The 18,855-nt window shown below is 48.8% G+C and overlaps 1 protein-coding gene across 1 annotated transcript in view; it reads left to right on the top strand.

The window, feature by feature from the left end:
* Positions 1–18,855, top strand: part of naaladl2 (N-acetylated alpha-linked acidic dipeptidase like 2) — a 624,478-nt gene that overhangs the window by 16,050 nt on the left and 589,573 nt on the right. The gene's annotated exons all lie outside the window — the stretch shown is intronic.

Below are 18,855 nucleotides of genomic sequence, written 5' to 3'. Positions count from 1 at the left end.
TCACAAACAATGATGCTTAAATATTTGCTTTTCTTTAGTTGCATTCTTAAAATATTACTGGTTCCCAGACTCGAACATTATTTTGCCTTGGTTCAGATTTGCTTGTGGTTTCCAATGAAACATTATCTAAATTCAAATTGAACTCCAAAATGAAGATGTCTTTAAATGGATTTTACTTGAAACACTGGAGAAATTAATTTTAAGGAGGTTCCCGAAATTGAGGAATGACTAGCAGTTTGGTTGAATCATCCATGTTCTCCAGAGATAATGCCTGACCTGCTGAGTTTGTGCCTTTTTTTGGTTGAATCATTCGATGGAATTAACCAAAGAACAATGATGAGCAGAACATGGTGCAATAAATAATGCAGCAAAGTTTTGCAGGTAATGATAAAATGCTTTAGAAAGAGTAGGCAATATGGATTTTTTGGATACACATATTGTGCTGATAGATGAAAAGTGATCATCAAATATATTTTTCCCTGTCTTCTTCCAAAATAGACCTCCCTGAAGAAGGGTCTCGACCTGAAACGTCACCCATTCCTTCTCTCCCGAGATTATGCCTGACCTGCTGAGTTACTCCAGCATTTTGTGAATAAATCGATTTGTACCAGCATCTGCAGTTATTTTCTTATACACCCTGATCAACAGCTCCCTTCTTCATTCAAATCCACTGGAAGTAAAAGTGAAAGAATGTTAGTGAGCTTCTGCAGGCCAATAACCCCAGCATTGGGGCCCAAACTCATTTAGAAACATAGAAAATAGGTGTAGGAGTAGGCCATTCAGCTCTTCAAAAAGCCAGCATCGCCATTCAATATGATCATGGCTGATCATCTAAAATCAGTACCTGCTACTGCTTTTTCCCCATATCCCTTGATTCCTTTAGGCCTAAGCCAAATCTAACTCTCTCTTGAAAACATCCAGTGAATTGGCCTTTACTCCTTTCTGTGGCAGAGAATTCCACAGATTCACAACACTCTGGGTGAATATGTTTTTCCTCGTCTCAGACCCAAATGGCCTACCCCTTATTTTTAAACTGTGACCCTTGGTTCTGGACTCTCCCAAAATGGGGAACAGTTTTCCTGCATCTATCCTGTCCAATCCCTTAAGAATTTTATATGTTTCTATAAGATCCCCTCTCATCCTTCTAAATTCCAGTGAATACAAGCCCAGTCGACCCATTCTTTCATCATATGTCAGTCCCGCCATGCCGGGAATTAACCTGGTGAACCTATGCTGCGGTCCCTCAATAGCACGAATGTCCTTCCTCAAATTAGGCGACCAAAACTGCACACAATTCTCCAGGGCCCTGTACAACTGCAGTAGGACCTCCTTGCTCCTTAACTCAAATCCTCTCGCAATGAAGGCCAACATGCCATTAGCTTTCTTCACTGCCTGCTGTACCTGCATATTTACTTTCAGTGACTGATGTACAAGGACACCCAGGTCACATTGCATCTCCCCGCTTCCTAATCTGACACCATTCAGATAATAATCTGCCTTCCTGTTCTTGCCACCAAAGTGGATACCCTCACATTTATCCACATTATACTGCATCCGCCATGCATCTGCCCACTCACCTAACCTATCCAAGTCACCCTGCATCATCACAGCATCCTCCTCACACTGCCACCCAGCTTTGTGTCATCCGCAAACTTGTAGTTGTTGGAGTGCAATTTTTGTCTTGTCTAAATCATTAATATATTTTGTAAATAACTGGGGTTCCAGCACTGAGCCTTGTGGCACCACACTAGTCACTGCCTGCTATTCTGAAAAGAACCCGTTAATTCCTGATCTTTGCTTCCCTGTCTTCCAACCAGTTCTCTATCCATGTCAATACCCTACCCCCAATACCATGTGCTCTAATTTTACACACTAATCTTTTGTAATCTAACCTAATATCTGTAGGTTCTGATGGTCAGGGCACACAATTCACATACCTGATATCAGACCTTTGAAACTGATACAATGCTGAGGTCTGCAATGAAAAGTGATCATAGAATGGACTAGATTCCAAAGTTAAGTAAAGTAAAGTACCTTTATTGTCATCCAAAAACATGTTTTTGGACGAAATTACGTTACCCACAGTCAACAATGACAGGCAATAAAAAGAAAGCAATAAAACACACAATCACAAAAAACAACATAAAACAAAAAACATCCATCACAGTGAGTCTCCTCCAGTCACCTCCTCACTGTGATGGAAGGCCAGAATGTCTTTCTCTTCCCTGCCGTCTTCTCCCGCGGTCAGGCAGTCGAAATTGCCACATCGGGGCGGTCGGGGCTCCCGACATTGAAGGCCCGCCGGGCGGTGGAAAATCCCGCGGCCTATTCCAGCCTGCACCAGACGGTTAAAGAGGCAAAATAAGTTGATAATATCATGTCGATAATTTAGAGTTGTGATGATTGGGATTTCTAACAGAAAATAGATAATGAACTTTGTGTATCTGTACTTATGAAAAACAGACTATCATTTAATTGTAGTCAGTTGATGTGGATATTTACCTCTCATTCTGTAGTTTATACAATAATTAGTTGTGCAACTAAAGTATGCAGATATGCATCATCATTAACTCCAGCCTTTAAACACAAATAATGAGATTAAACACAATACAATTATAATGAAACCCGATTGTTTCCAAACCATTGTGAGATGCATTGTGCAGAAATAGTTGATTTTTCCTTTCAAGGCCGAATTATATTTTAATTTAATGAAGATTTATTTTCAGTTTCAAGCTAAGGCAATAATTAGTACCACTAGCAAATCATTTCTGTAAATTAATTTATGCAACAAAATTTTAGTGGAAAATATTCAGGATATTTTCTAAATGGGGAAAGGATTCAGAAATCTGAGGTGCAGAGGGACTTAGGAGTGCTGTTGCAAGATTCCCAAAAGGGTAAATTTGCCGGTTGAATCGGTAGTAAGGAAGGCAAATGTAATGTTAGCATTCATTTTGAGAGAACTAGAATAAAAAAAACAGGGATGAAATGCTGAGGCTTAATAAAACACTGGTCAGACAACATTTGGAGTATTGTGAGCAGTTTTGGGCCCCGGATCTAAGCAGGCATGTGCTGGCATTGGAGAGAGTTCAGCTGAATTGAAAATATCACTCCACCATAACCAAAATCATAATTGATTGGTATGTGGACTATATTTCTAGTATCTGACTTCTGATCTTCTAATCTGTGGTGGTCTTTTAAGACCATCTGAGTGGAAAGGTGGAGGTTTTAACTCTTAATAGTGCAGTAGTCCTTCAATATTTCAATGTTAGCTTAAATTTTGTGGTTAACTCGTAAGATTGGGCCTTGAATCACATTTTTAAAGATTAGAAGGTGAAAATTAGCACTTAACCTCTCTTAGTCATGGCTATGTTTTATTGCCATTGCATGTGACTGCAATTGAGTAATTGTTCAAACAACTATCGAGTCAACTCAGTGGGATCTTCAGAGTTGCTGAAATTTAGTATTCAATTGAAAATATTCTGAGAAGTTTTATCAAAGTGACAAGATAGGTTCCCCATTCTGTTTGTGTAGAAATAAATGGTCCTCATTTAAAATCGTGTTATTAATGCTGAAATTGGTCTTGGGTGAGCAACAAGTGTGATAGAGGAAGATTCGGATAGGATTTCTGTTTTGTGTTATTATCCAGTGATATTGGTTGGAAAATAACCATGTGTAAAGTGAGAATGTAATGGGGATTGGCTAATTTCTCCCTCTGTTTAAATAGCATACTATTGTTTTTTTTTACTAATAAAAATTGAAACTGATGTTTTTGGGCTATTTTGATGGAGATAGCAGAGCAAAGTAGTTGGTGCAACAGTGGTCCGTGCCCATTATCAGCCCAGGTTACATGGGCTTCCTTGCAGTTCCACAATTGGACAGTAAAATGATCTAACAAATGGCAGTGCTTGGACCAGGGTGTTGCTTGTCCCTTTGATGCAACAGTGTGTTTGTTATGATGAGGCAATGTTACACGAATTTTGTCAGGCGAAGACTGCATTGGCGTTAGCTTTCCCCATATCTTGTAATCACACCTTGCCACGGGTGCTATTTCTCTTCCAGAATATAGTTGTTCAGGAGGATCAATTTGTCTTAAGTGATAGAGAGGAGATTTTGTTTTCATTCTTGGCCTCGCCTAAAGTTTCTAGGGTTGGGATATATGCACTGATAACTGCAATGTTTTGATTCTGTTTAGAATTAACCAAAGGGTCACAAGGCACTCATTATTTTTACAGGAGAGTTGCTGGACCAGCTCATGCAAGATGAGGAAGCTCATTTTGAGAAGGTGGAATTCTGATTCTGGTTTGCCTCACCTGGAGATATTCTTTAAAATTGCTATTTCCTGCCTATCATGTCTCACTTATTATGGCGATGTTCTTGTTTGAGATTCCTACCCATGAGAAAAGAGCGTTCATGTCTCTAGTTGGGGTTGTTAAGGATCCAATTGAAGATCTAAAAGTGGTGAAGAGCTTCTGCAACTTTAGATACTTCATATGGATAGAGGGTGAGGTACCAGAGACCTTGGAGGTCTTATATTCATGTCCATCTTCAAAAAAGGGGAATTGAAAAGACTGACTCAAAATTATGAGTAGAATACAAAGTACTGGAGTAACTCAGCGGTTCAGACCACTTGTCTAGAGGACATGGACAGGTGATATTTTGGGACGGGACAGTCTGATTGTAGATGCCTGACCCGCTGAGTTACTCCAGCACTTTGTGTTATTACATAAAACTAATAATGTAAAACAGTACAGCACAAGAACAGGCCCTTTACTGTGAGAGAATGATGCCAAGACCAATTCTTATTTGCCTGCACATAATCTATATCCCTCCATTCCCAACATGTTCATATGCCTATCGAACGGTCTCTTAAATGCCACTATCGTATCTGTTTCAGCCACCACCCCCGACAGTGTGTTCCAGGCACTTGCCACCCTCTGTAAAAATAAAGTCCTCTAGTATGGATGTTTCCATCCTGCAAAAAAAGGTTCTGACATTTTGTCTATGTTCTGCACGAGATTCCAGCATCTGCAATTCCTTGTGTCTCAAAACTATGAGTAATGGTTCCTGATATCTGCCACAGAAACTCATGTCCAAGGTCTGTCTGATTCTTCCAAACATTTAGTGGCAGAATGGACATGACGGTTACCAATGTATAATCCAAGAAAAATGCCAGCAACAGCACCACCATGTGCACTTTAATAACCTGACTAAAGCTTTCAACTCCATCAATTTGGAGGTACTGCAGAACATCTGTAAATGTAACCTGCCACAGAAATTTGCTTCGGGTGTAAAGTATTTTGATTTTGTTAGTATGGTTCCTCTTTATAAAAAAACTAGACCAAGTGGACCCGTTGGGCCCAACCTCTCCTGCATTGTTGCAGCACCCTCTCCTCCCCCCTCTCCTCCCCCCTCTCCTCCCCCCCTCTCCTCCCCCCCTCTCCTCCCCCCCTCTCCTCCCCCCTCTCCTCCCCCTCTCCTCCCCCCTCTCCTCCCCCCCTCTCCTCCCCCCTCTCCTCCCCCCCCTCTCCTCCCCCCCTCTCCTCCCCCCCTCTCCTCCCCCCCTCTCCTCCCCCCCTCTCCTCCCCCCCTCTCCTCCCCCCCTCTCCTCCCCCCCTCTCCTCCCCCCCCTCCCTCTCCTCCCCCCTCTCCTCCCCCTCTCCTCCCCCCCCTCTCCTCCCCCCCCCCTCCTCCCCCCCCCCCTCTCCTCCCCCCCCTCTCCTCCCCCCCCTCTCCTCCCCCCCCTCTCCTCCCCCCCTCTCCTCCCCACCCTCTCCTCCCCCCCCTCTCCTCCCCGCCCCTCTCCTCCCCCCCCTCTCTCCTCCCCCCTCTCCTCCCCCCCCTCTCCTCCCCCCCTCTCTCCCCCCCTCTCCTCCCCCCTCTCCTCCCCCCTCTCCTCCCCCCCTCTCCTCCCCCCTCTCCTCCCCCCTCTCCTCCCCCCTCTCCTCCCCCCTCTCCTCCCCCCCTCTCCTCCCCCCCTCTCCTCCCCCCCTCTCCTCCCCCTCTCCTCCCCCCTCTCCTCCCCCCCTCTCCTCCCCCCTCTCCTCCCCCCCTCTCCTCCCCCCCTCTCCTCCCCCCTCTCCTCCCCCTCTCCTCCTCCCCCCCTCTCCTCCCCCCTCTCCTCCTCCCCCCCCCTCCTCCCCCCCTCTCCTCCTCCCCCCCTCTCCTCCTCCCCCCCCTCTCCTCCTCCCCCCCTCTCCTCCTCCCCCCTCTCCTCCTCCCCCCCCCTCTCCTCCTCCCCCCCTCTCCTCCTCCCCCCTCTCCTCCTCCCCCCCTCTCCTCCTCCCCCCCTCTCCTCCTCCCCCCCTCTCCTCCTCCCCCCCTCTCCTCCTCCCCCCCTCTCCTCCCCCCCTCTCCCCTCCCTCTCCTCCTCCCCCCCTCTCCTCCTCCCCCCTCTCCTCCTCCCCCCCCCTCTTCCTCCCCCCCCCTCTCCTCCTCCCCCCCTCCTCCCTCTCCCCCCTCTCCTCCTCCCCCCCTCTCCTCCTCCCCCCTCTCCTCCTCCCCCCTCTCCTCCTCCCCCCCTCCTCCTCCCCTCTCCTCCTCCCCCCTCCTCCTCCCCCCTCTCCTCCTCCCCCCCTCTCCTCCTCCCCCCTCTCCTCCTCCCCCCCTCCTCCTCCCCCCCTCTCCTCCTCCCCCCTCTCCTCCTCCCCCCCTCTCCTCCCTCCCCCCCTCTCCTCCCCCCCTCTCCTCCCCCCCCCCTCTCCTCCCCCCCCCCTCTCCTCCCCCCCCCTCTCCTCCCCCCCCCTCTCCTCCCCCCCCCTCTCCTCCCCCCCCCTCTCCTCCCCCCCCCTCTCCTCCCACCCCTCTCCCCCCCCTCTCCTCCCCCCCCTCTCCTCCCCCCCCTCTCCTCCCCCCCTCTCCTCCCCCCCCTCTCCTCCCCCCCCTCTCCTCCCCCCCCTCTCCTCCCCCCCCTCTCCTCCCCCCCCCTCTCCTCCCCCCCCTCTCCTCCCCCCCCTCTCCTCCCCCCTCTCCTCCCCCCCTCTCCTCCCCCCCTCTCCCCCCCCTCTCCTCCCCCCCTCTCCTCCCCCCCCTCTCCTCCCCCCCCTCTCCTCCCCCCCCTCTCCTCCCCCCACCTCTCCTCCCCCCCCTCTCCTCCCCCCCCCTCTCCTCCCCCCCCTCTCCTCCCCCCCCTCTCCTCCCCCCTCTCCTCCCCCTCTCCTCCCCCCCTCTCCTCCCCCCCCTCTCCTCCCCCCCCCTCTCCTCCCCCCCCTCTCTCCCCCCCTCTCCTCCCCCCCCTCCCCTCCCCCCCTCTCCTCCCCCCCTCTCCTCCCCCCACCTCTCCTCCCCCACCTCTCCTCCCCCCCCCTCTCCTCCCCCCCCCTCTCCTCCCCCCCCTCTCCTCCCCCCCCTCTCCTCCCCCCCCTCTCCTCCCCCCCTCTCCTCCCCCCCCTCTCCTCCCCCCCTCTCCTCCCCCCCCTCTCCTCCCCCCCCTCTCCTCCCCCCCTCTCCTCCCCCCCCCTCTCCTCCCCCCTCTCCTCCCCCCCTCTCCTCCCCCCCCTCTCCTCCCCCCTCTCCTCCCCCCCTCTCCTCCCCCCCTCTCCTCCCCCCCTCTCCTCCCCCTCTCCTCCCCCCCTCTCCTCCCCCCCTCTCCTCCCCCCCTCTCCTCCCCCCTCTCCTCCCCCCCCTCTCCTCCCCCCCTCTCCTCCCCCCCCTCTCCTCCCCCCCTCTCCTCCCCCCTCTCCTCCCCCCCTCTCCTCCCCCCCTCTCCTCCCCCCCCTCTCCTCCCCCCCTCTCCTCCCCCCCCTCTCCTCCCCCCCTCTCCTCCCCCCCTCTCCTCCCCCCTCTCCTCCCCCCTCTCCTCCCCCCCTCCCCCCTCTCATCCCCCCCTCTCATCCCCCCCTCTCCTCCCCCCTCTCCTCCCCCCCTCTCCTCCTCCCCCCCCTCTCCTCCTCCCCCCCTCTCCTCCTCCCCCCCTCTCCTCCTCCCCCCCTCTCCTCCTCCCCCCTCTCCTCCTCCCCCCCTCTCCTCCTCCCCCCCTCTCCTCCCCCCCTCTCCTCCCCCCCTCTCCTCCCCCCTCTCTCCCCCCCTCTCCTCCCCCCTCTCCTCCCCCCCTCTCCTCCCCCCCTCTCCTCCCCCCCTCTCCTCCCCCCCTCTCCTCCCCCCTCTCCTCCCCCCTCTCCTCCCCCCTCTCCTCCCCCCTCTCATCCCCCCCTCTCATCCCCCCCTCTCATCCCCCCCTCTCCTCCCCCTCTCCTCCCCCCCCCTCTCTCCCCCCCCCCTCTCCTCCCCCCCCCTCTCCTCCTCCCCCCCTCTCCTCCTCCCCCCTCTCCTCCTCCCCCCTCTCCTCCTCCCCCCTCTCCTCCTCCCCCCCTCTCCTCCTCCCCCCCTCTCCTCCTCCCCCCCTCTCCTCCCCCCCCCCTCTCCTCCCCCCCCTCTCCTCCCCCCCTCTCCTCCCCCCCTCTCCTCCCCCCCTCTCCTCCCCCCCCCTCTCCTCCCCCCCTCTCCTCCCCCCCTCTCCTCCCCCCCTCTCCTCCCCCCCCCTCTCCTCCCCCCCCTCTCCTCCCCCCCTCTCCTCCCCCCACCTCTCCTCCCCCCACCTCTCCTCCCCCCTCTCTCCTCCCCCTCTCTCCTCCCCCCCCTCTCCTCCCCCCCCCTCTCCTCCCCCCTCTCCTCCCCCCCCTCTCCCTCCCCCCCCCTCTCCCTCCCCCCCCCTCTCCTCCCCCCCCCCTCTCCTCCCTTACTGTTTATGATAATTTAATTTGCAGTTTTGGATTTAATCAAATTATATTTGTGTTATGTGTACAGGCAGCCTGTGATTCCAATCATTCAATCAATATTTTTGAGTCTCTTGCAGTGTGATTTCACAACACAACTGGTATTATGCTGTATAACTGTGCAAGATTTTATTTGCTAGCTCAGCATGACAAATAATTTGACAAAGTCTGTCAAAGATGACAACTAAAGCATTTCCTTCACTACCTTGAGGTTGTCTGCATTAAATAGCTAGAGCATTGTGCTTCATTAAACTTTCAACATGAACTGCCAGCCACTCATTGTCTTAGTGATACTGAATGCAATTTCCAGTTAACATCAAAACATGGGTTTCTTCTGAGCATGTTCACTCAACAGGCGGATACAAATTATTTTTGTGAATCTGAGTTTCGTTGGTCAGGCTACCATGTTCTGGAAAATTAAACTTACCATTTATTGCTGGATTGTTTAAATATGTAGGTAAATCAGCATCTGCAGTTCCAAGTGTCTATGTTTAAATATATTGTTTGACTATGTATAATTTGTTAAAAGAATCTGCTGATAGGAATCACTGTTGATGGTTATGCTTTGGATCTACACAATTTGAGTCCATGCATCTGACAAATTCTGCAGAAATTGATGTGATAGACATGACATTTTCTGTCCTGCAATTAATTCTGCACAACTGTGGTGTAAATTGGGGTAGATTCTACTTGACTGACAAGTTCATACTCTTGAATCTTTAACCAGAAATTGCCTTTCCTTTCTTGCTACTAAGGATCTCTTGTGGCTTTGCTCACACAATTTTGGAGGCCATGCTGTTACAAGATAGAAGGGCTGGATAAGAGAGGGTTATTGTTGTGAATTAAAGATGAAGGTAAATTGTGTGGAACATTGCATAGACAAAAAAAGCAGTTGTTTTTCATTGTTTCCAAAAATAAATATACCCTGTTGCTCATTTATAAAAGCTGCAATGAATAAATCTACGTACGTGGTGGATGAGATACTTCCGCACACAAAACAAGACTGTCTAGTCCTCTAGATCCTGTCTCAGTCTTGCAGTGATCTAGTTTATTTATTTTCAGTTTTTAACATGTAGTACTCAGTGATTGGAATTGGTCCTGTGGGTTTCTCAATTTTGCTATTTTTATTCAGCCTCAAAGGTGGTTTCATCTCTGCCAGCTGGATTAGCAAATGGGCCATTGCCCGGAAAATTAGCATTTTTTCATAAAAGCCTAAAGTCACATGAATATCTATTTCACGTTTCAGATTCCTCATTTCTCAGCCAAAAAGACCAATCTATCCAGTATTTCCTCAAAACCAAGGCAGCTGACATTCTTTCTGCACTGCCTCAAAATATCCGTAATGTAGACATACATATCATTGCACTGTTTGAGATGCTGGTTTTGGACGAAATATTAACTGGAGCTCCCATCTGCTCTAGATTGTCATTTAAGATTCCATGAAACAATTTGAAGAATAGGGTATTCTTCAGCCTGGGCAACATTTATCTCTAAGCCCACAATATTAAAAAATGACTGTTAGACATATATATGGCTGTTCTTTCTCCTTATTATCTCATTAAAGGAACATTATCCACTGTTTTGCTTCACTGTAATATATACCACATTTCAACATATACTAGACCAAGTGGGCCCGTTGGACCCATTCCTCGTAGAGGGGGGACAGGGAAGGGGAGAGGGTGTCACTGACCTAGGCTCCGTGGTGCCAGCGCTGCAGCGAGAGCGAGCCTTGGACGCAAAGCCTCTCCTAAATTGGTTTAGCACCTTAATGACCCCCCTCCTACCCCCCCACTCACCCACTTCATGTCCCCCCTACCCCACCCCCACTTCCCCCTCCCCACCCCTACTCTCCCACTTCCCCAATCGGGTGTCGAGCATGTGGTTGGAGCTGAAGACAACATGGCAACCCTCCCCCAACTGAGCATGCGCCGGAGTTGACCCACTCCATCTCTCCTCCACTCCACGCCCACCCTCCCCCCCTCACCCACTCCATCCCCCCTCCTCTCCCCCCACCCCCCTCCCCTGATGCTCTCGTCATCCCCTCCCCGACCCCCTACTCCCCATACCCCGCAATCGGGCATCGAGCGTGTGGTTGGAGCTGAAGTCAACATGGCAAGCCTCCCCAACTGAGCACGCTCCCCCAACTGAGCACGCTCCCCCAAGTGAGTTCACCCACTCCATCCCCCCTCCCCCTCCCCCCACCCCCCCAGTCACCCACTCCATCCCCGCTCCCCTCACCCATTCCACCCCCCCACTCACCCACTCCATCCCCCATCCACTCCATACCCCCCTCCCCCACCCACTCCATCCTCCTCCCTTCCCTCACTCACCTACTTCCCCCCACCCCCCTACTACCCCCCACCCCCCACTCACCCACTCTCCCACACTCCCCCACTGCACCCCCCTCCCCCCTCACCCACTCCATCCCACCTCCCTCACCCACTCCATTCCCTCTCACTCACTCCATCCCTCCTCCTCCCACACCCACCATCTCCCTCCTCCTCCCCTCTCACTAACTCCACCCCCCCATCCTACTTCCCCCACTCCCCTCACCCCCACTCTCTCCTCCCCCCACCCACTCTCTCCTCCCCCACCCCCACTCCAACCCCTCCCTCCTCCCACCCACTCTCCACCACCCCCTTCCCCCCCACCCCCACTCTCCATGCCTCCCACCCTCACTCTCCCCCCCCCTCTCCCCCCCCTCTCTCCCCCCCTCTCTCCCCCCCTCTCTCCCCCCCTCTCTCCCCCCTCTCTCCCCCCCTCTCTCCCCCCTCTCTCCCCCCCTCTCTCCCCCCCTCTCTCCCCCCCTCTCTCCCCCCCTCTCTCCCCCCCTCTCTCCCCCTCCTCTCTCCCCCCTCCTCTCTCCCCCCTCCTCTCTCCCCCCTCCTCTCTCCCCCCCCACTCTCTCGTCCCCCCCCACTCTCGTCCCCCCCACTCTCTCCTCCCCCACTCTCTCCCCACACCCATTTCCCCCCCACTCTCTCCCCCCACTCTCTCCCCCCCACTCTCTCCCCCCCACTCTCTCCCCCCCACTCTCTCCCCCCACTCTCTCCCCCCACTCTCTCCCCCCCACTCTCTCCCCCCCCACTCTCTCCCCCCCACTCTCTCCCCCCCACTCTCTCCCCCCCACTCTCTCCCCCCCACTCTCTCCCCCCCACTCTCTCCCTCTCCCCCCACTCTCTCCCCCCCACCCTCCCCCCACCACCACTCTCCATGCCTCCCACCCCCACTCTCCCCTACACCCATTTCCCCCACTCTCTCCCCCACCCTCTCTCCCCCCCTCTCCCTCCCCACTCTCTCCTCCCCCACCCCACTCCATGCCTCCCACCCCCACTCTCCCCCCACACCCATTTCCCCCCACTCTCTCCCCCCCACCCTCCCCCCACTCTCCCCCCCCACTCTCCCCCCCCACTCTCCCCCCCCACTCTCCCCCCCCACTCTCCCCCCCCACTCTCCCCCCCACTCTCCCCCCACTCTCCCCCCCCACTCTCCCCCCCATTCTCTCCTCCCCCCATTCTCTCCTCCCCCACCCCCACTCCAACCCCTCCAACCACTCTCTCCCCCCCACTTTCTCCCCCCACTCTCTCCCCCCCCCCACTCTCTCCCCCCCCACTCTCTCCCCCCACTCTCTCCCCCCCCACTCCCCCCCCACTCTCTCCCCCCCACTCTCTCCCCCCCACTCTCTCCCCCCCCACTCTCTCCCCCCCACTCTCTCCCCCCACTCTCTCCTCCCCCACCCCCACTCCCATTTCCCCCACTCTCTCCTCTCCCACCCCTCCCTCCTCCCACCCACTCTACACCACCCCCTTCCCCCCCACCCCCTTCCCCCCCACCCCCACTCTCCTGCGAGGAGGATGCTAGGAGGCTGCAGAGTGACTTGGATAGATTAGGCGAGTGGGCAAATGCATGGCAGATGCAATATAATGTGGATAAATGTGAGGTTATCCACTTTGGCGGCAAGAACAGGAAAGCAGAGTATTACCTGAATGGTGACCGATTGGGAGAAGGGGAGATGCAACCTGACCTGGGTGTCATGGTGCACCAGTCATTGAAAGCAAGCATGCAGGTGCAGCAGGCAGTGAAGAAAGCGAATGGTATGTTGGCATTCATAGCAAGAGGATTTGAGTTTAGGAGCAGGGAGGTTCTGCTGCAGTTGTACAGGGCCTTGGTGAGACCGCACCCGGAGTATTGTGTGCAGTTTTGGTCTCCTAACCTGAGGAAATACGTTCTTGCCTTAGAGGGAGTACAGAGAAGGTTCACCAGATTAATCCCTGGGATGGCGGGACTTGCATATGAGGAAAGACTGGATAGACTGGGCTTGTACTCGCTGGAATTTAGAAGACTGAGGGGAGATCTTATAGAAACATATAAAATTCTTAAGGGGTTGGAGAGGCTAGATGCGGGAAGATTGTTCCCGATGTTGGGAGAGTCACAGCTTAAGGATAAGGGGGAAGTCTTTTAGGACCGAGATGAGAAAACATTTCTTCACACAGAGAGTGGTGAGTCTGTGGAATTCTCTGCCACAGAAGGTAGTTGAGGCCAGTTCATTGGCTATATTTAAGAGGGAGTTAGATGTGGCCCCTTTTGCTAAAGGGATCAGGGGGTATGGAGAGAAGGCAGGTACAGGCTACTGAGCTGGATGATCAGCCATGATCATATTGAATGGCGGTGCAGGCTCAGATAGCTGAAAGCAACCCCAGCTCACTGGAAACTAGCAATTTTCACCATCAGCATCGTCCATGCTGAGGAATGGCTTCTGAGATTTGGAAAGTGCTCTTCATTTTCCAAAGATTTGTCATGGATCTTTATTAACAGTGGTGTGGGTTTGATGTGAGTGGGTTAGTGAGGACTTTTGTCTTCTGGGTGATTTGTGTGTGACACTTCAGTAAAGATGCAGACAATGCCGACTAGACTCTGGCTGAGTGTGCACACAAATGTCATTTGGGTACTGTAATTTCATTACTGAAGTTGGAGTAATCTTGGCTCTGGAGTGGTGGTAATGGAAGTTGAACAGTCTTCTGTTTAATCTCCAGATCAACTCTTCTCCAGAAAGAAGCTTGTTGATGGTGATATGAATTGTTGTAGCAACAAACATTAAAAAAAGATTTGTGCAATATCACTGACTTGCTCTACCTTAGCCTTAAAAGGCATTGTGTCTTTGGGGGGAATCACTGGGCTTGCTTGCCTGCCTTATGAATTATAAAAATGAATTTTTGATCATCTTGATAATAGGCATTGGCCGATGAAGTTTGAACACCTTTGTGAGGTGAAAAATTTGCCAAGTCAGGTGTTGTTTTTTGTTCTTCATATTTTTCTTGGATTATTTATGTTATGTAGATTAAGCTGCTGAATGTGATTCTAGGTGCTGTCCTTCACCAACTAGGAAGAGTCCTTAGAGTGGGATTCTTGTTGTAGTTTTTTCCCCTTCCTTTTTTGTTAAGAAAGTCATAATCACAGGTATTTTTGAGAGATCCTTGCAGATCCTTCGAGCCAGCACCACCATTCAATGTGATCATGGCTGATCATTCTCAATCAGTACTCCGTTCCTGCCTTCTCCCCATACCCCCTGACTCCGCTATCCTTAAGAGCTCTATCTAGCTCTCTCTTGAATGCATTCAGAGAATTGGCCTCCACAAAATTGCATTTTGTTTGCAATTATTGTATTTGTAATTTGGCCTCCACTGTCTTCACAAAATTGTATTTTGTTTGCAATTATTTGTACTTGTATTTGTAAAAACGTTGTTTGCTGCTCTAGCTATTTCTTGGCACAATCACTCCTCAGTGAAGCAGAGTAAAAGGGCAAAAAAACTGGTTTGGGATAAGACACAAAACTAAGAAAGATGATTAGTGGCAGTCAGAAACAATTTGGAACAGAAGATCAGAGCTCGAAAACAATTTATCATCTGCACAAAACTCATTTTTCAGCATTTTTTGTACAATAAGCATACTTGGCATAAAATCAACTTCAAGAAAGCATAAAATAGAGGGTAATAGATGGGCTGCTTATTTTATACACTTGACAAATCCATGGGGATTTCCTTTCCATTCATTTAAATAGTTAACAAGGCGTATAATTCTCACCAGTTTCTCATCATCATATTCATCTGTGACTCAAATTCTCCTTCATTCCGATTCTATTGATTCTTATGCATTCATTTAATGCAACTCCCGCAAGCACCTAAATTATTCTCCTCCACCTCCTCCAGATCATTGTTCACTCTGTAGCTGCAGTCCTTCTGTTTCTGAATGACAAATGCCGTAAGAAAACTGAAGCTTCCTTCCATCATGGTTAAAATAACACAGTTTCAGCAGTTTAATTTTATGTTTTTGGTACACTAACTATTTGTACATCTTGGAAAAGACCTCTAACATTTTACCATGTTTTGAAGGTCAGGAGAAATTGATGCAACTGAGTAGAGATCCACGGGGACTCCATTCAGGGGAAAACAATTATGTTAGAAATAGGATTTAAAGGACAAAGATATGTGTTGGGGCAAGCTAGATTTTTCTTCTGAGGACAAAGAATGAGAATTAAATGAAATTATACTTGGGTCATGCATTTCAAGATTAAAGAAATTATTAGAGGCTCTTCAGCTTGAAAATTTTGAATATAAGTTGAACATGCTTGGTAGCATATTGTTTAATGATTTATGAATAATGTGCTGATTGGATGTGTTTAGGAAGTATGTGCAAGAAGTAGCAAATTTTCTGAGTAAGTGGTCTTTAACACTGAAAATATAGATCCGTCCAGACGATCATAAAGTAATATAACAGAGGCCATTCAGCCATACATGTATACATTTTTTATACTTTCAATAATTTACCTGTTTCTGACTGGAAAGTTTTACTAAATCTGCTTCGACAATAACCTACGTGTTGTGTTGCAAATCATATAAATACATCGTTTTTCCAAAAGATATCTGGTTCTTTTGCTATTCCTCTTAATTCTCTGAGCCATCTGCCACTGGAGAGTTCCTCCTCATTTACTTTATCAAAAAGCTATTCTTTTTTGAAAATTTCCATAAAATTTCTTAATTGTCTCTCTACAAATATTCCATACACCTGAATAATTTTTATGTGCATAAATCTCCAAGTATCACTGTACCTCCACCATTTTTAAAATTGAACCACTTCATTTGTGTTTCAGCATTAAAATGAATCTCTTCTTGATCATGTGGTAAATTTTATCTGCTGTTTGTCATTCCTTTTCATTAATTTGTCTGTGCGCTCCTGAAGTTCTTTGCTATACTTCCTCAAAACTGAATAAATTCGGCATGTCACCGAATATTTCATCTAAGTTCTTCAAGTGCCACTATATCACATCAAGCTTCCTGGCCATGCTTTCTTCTCGACGTCTCCATTGAGAAGAAAGCATAGGAGTCTGAGTACCTCTACCTCCAGGTTCAAGAACAACTTCCTCCAACTACAGACTCTGCAATACTATGTGTTTGTACTTTAGTTTTTGTATTATCATGGTCTTATACAGGTCATGGTATTATATTTGTTAATTTATTGTATATTTAATTTTGTTGCTGCATCAAATGTTTCTGTAAAGTTGCAGCAAGTGAGAATTTCATTGTTCTGGTTCACATCTGATGCAAGTGACAAATGGACACCCTGGACTCTTGACTATTCACTTCACTGTTTCTTCGTTTGTTGTGATCTGAACACATTGAAATTATATCTGTATGCTCAAACCGAGATCAGTATGGTTAATATATGTCTATCTTTTCTTCAAGCTTTAATGCCAACTTCAAGGGATATCATTGCATACTTTCTTGAAATCTGAAACCGACTGTTCTATACTTGTTATTCCCCTAGCTAATCTTTCCATACAACCACTGCACATTTAATATTGGGGACAATCAATTTTGATAACGTAACGTTTTAGCAACTGCAATTAGAAAGTCAATGCATATAACTTTAACCACTAAACCGCAACAATAGTCTCTGTAATTTTTGTTGCTGCATTATTAATGAAAAATAGCCACCAAATCAAAGAGGAGCCTTAGTTTCTTGATAGCTTGTTCTTCGTATTTGGGCACCTCACTGCCCTAATCACCACATTATGTATAGAAGAAACCATGCATCCTTTGAATTTGATCCATATGGATTAGTGTTCAGTGTCCTCAATTCTTATTTCCCTGAATAAACTTGTATTAATGATATGAATATTGGAAATCTGAATTAAAACCAGGTGCTTTAAACACATCAACGGGGAGACTAATCGAGTTAATGTGTCAAGTTGATGGCCTTTCAGTAGAACTGGGAAAAGTTAAACAGATCTTCATCTCTGTGGCATGACTTACCTCCTGTATCTAAGCTTCCAACATTTTGAGATTTACAAAATAGAAAGAAGCTATTTGGCCCATTGATTCTATACTACCTCTTGTGTAGAGCAATATAGTCAGTTACATTATACTGCATATTTCTTCTTGACCTACAGACTAGAAGAATTAGGGGTCTGTGACTGAGGCAGATATGATAGTAGCAGTTAAGAGACTTTTGGATAGGCATACTGATATGCAGTGAATGGAGGGATCTGAATTGTGCAGGCAGTTGAGAGTTGGTCTCAGCATCATGTTTGGCACAGACATTGTGGGCTGAGGGGCTTGTACTTGTGCTGGACTCATCTATATTCTATTTCCCCTTAATTGCCTCCCAGTTAATTTATAAAAGGCCTGTTATGACTGTGTCCATCCTTATTATTAGCAGTAAGCTCCATGTCATTGGCTTTCTGCTCCCCAAAATGTTTTTACTCATTTCCAACTCTGCCCTGTATCTATAGCTCATCACTTATTATTTTTAATCTGTGTCCCATGTTCCTATTAAATATTCATTAATTAGAAGAAATTCTATCTATCCCATCGAAACACAAGTCTCAAATCTTCTTTGAACTTCTTTGCCTAATGAAAAACAACTCTAGCTTCTCCAGTCAAACTTGTAGTTAAAAATTCCAGTAATCCTCTGCGCACTTTAGGATTTCCACACTCTTCCTAAAGTGTGGTGTCCAGAATTGGACACAATTTAAGCTGTAGCCTAACTTGTATTGAATCAAAGTTCAACATCACCTTCAACCTTTCGTTCTCTTGCCTTTGTAACGCCCAGGATTCCCTTTCCGTTAACATTGAGACAAAAGGAACTGCAGATGTTAGAATCTTGAGCAAAATACAAAGTGCTGGAGGAACTTGTGGTCAGGCAGCATCTTTGGAGGGAATGGACCGGTGTTATCTTGGGTCAGGATTCATTCCTTTTGTTTTGCTAGCCACACAATACAATACAATATCTTTATTGTCATTGTACAGGGGTACAACGAGATTGGCAATGCGACTTAACAACCTCTCCAAACAACCTCTAAAAACGACTTCAGATTAATGCTAGCTTTACCCCGATTCTTTTGTTCCTGAAAATTCTTCAGCATTGTGCCATTTGGCCTATAATGTTCTACAAGTTTCTGCAAATAGAACATAGATCACAGAACATAAAATACGCATTTAATTCTTCTCTGCTTTAAATTTAATCTGCGTCTTATTTGCCATCTACCAACTATATCCACTTGCAGATAAATTCTCTCTGTTTATTACACCTCTTCCGAGTTTAGTGATGTGCAAATTTGGAAAATTTACTGAGCACGCCCATATCTAAATCATCAACATAGACAAAAAATACCGTGGACTTGGGTTCACCACACTGAGATACAGTGAAAAACTTTTGTTGCGTGCTATCCAGTCAGCAGAAAGACAATAAATGATTATAATCGAGCCATTTACAATGTAAAGATACATGATAAGGAATAAGGTTTAGTGCAATGTAAAGCCAATAAAGTCCGATCACGGAAAGTCCAAGGGTCATCAAAGAGGTAGATAGTAGTAAGAAATGTTGCTGTATGAATAGAGATTTAAGATTGTGGAACAATTGTAATATGTGTTTGTAGATCTGCTTCTGTGGCTAGTATACCAATAGTCGCCTGGGTTGGTTGCCATCTTGGAAGCATAGCTAGTGTTTGGGAAAGTGAAGGGAGGGGGAGGGTGCTGCACCAATGCAGGAGAGGTTTGGGCCCAAGGGGTCCACTTGGTCTAGTTCCCTTTAAACTCACAGTTCACTGGAAAATGTAGTACACTAAAGTGTAATATGCAAAAAAAGG

This window comes from Rhinoraja longicauda, chromosome 13 (genome assembly GCF_053455715.1).
Source record: "Rhinoraja longicauda isolate Sanriku21f chromosome 13, sRhiLon1.1, whole genome shotgun sequence".
Taxonomy (NCBI): Eukaryota; Metazoa; Chordata; class Chondrichthyes; order Rajiformes; family Arhynchobatidae; genus Rhinoraja; species Rhinoraja longicauda.
This window is presented reverse-complemented; position numbering and strand designations above follow the sequence as displayed.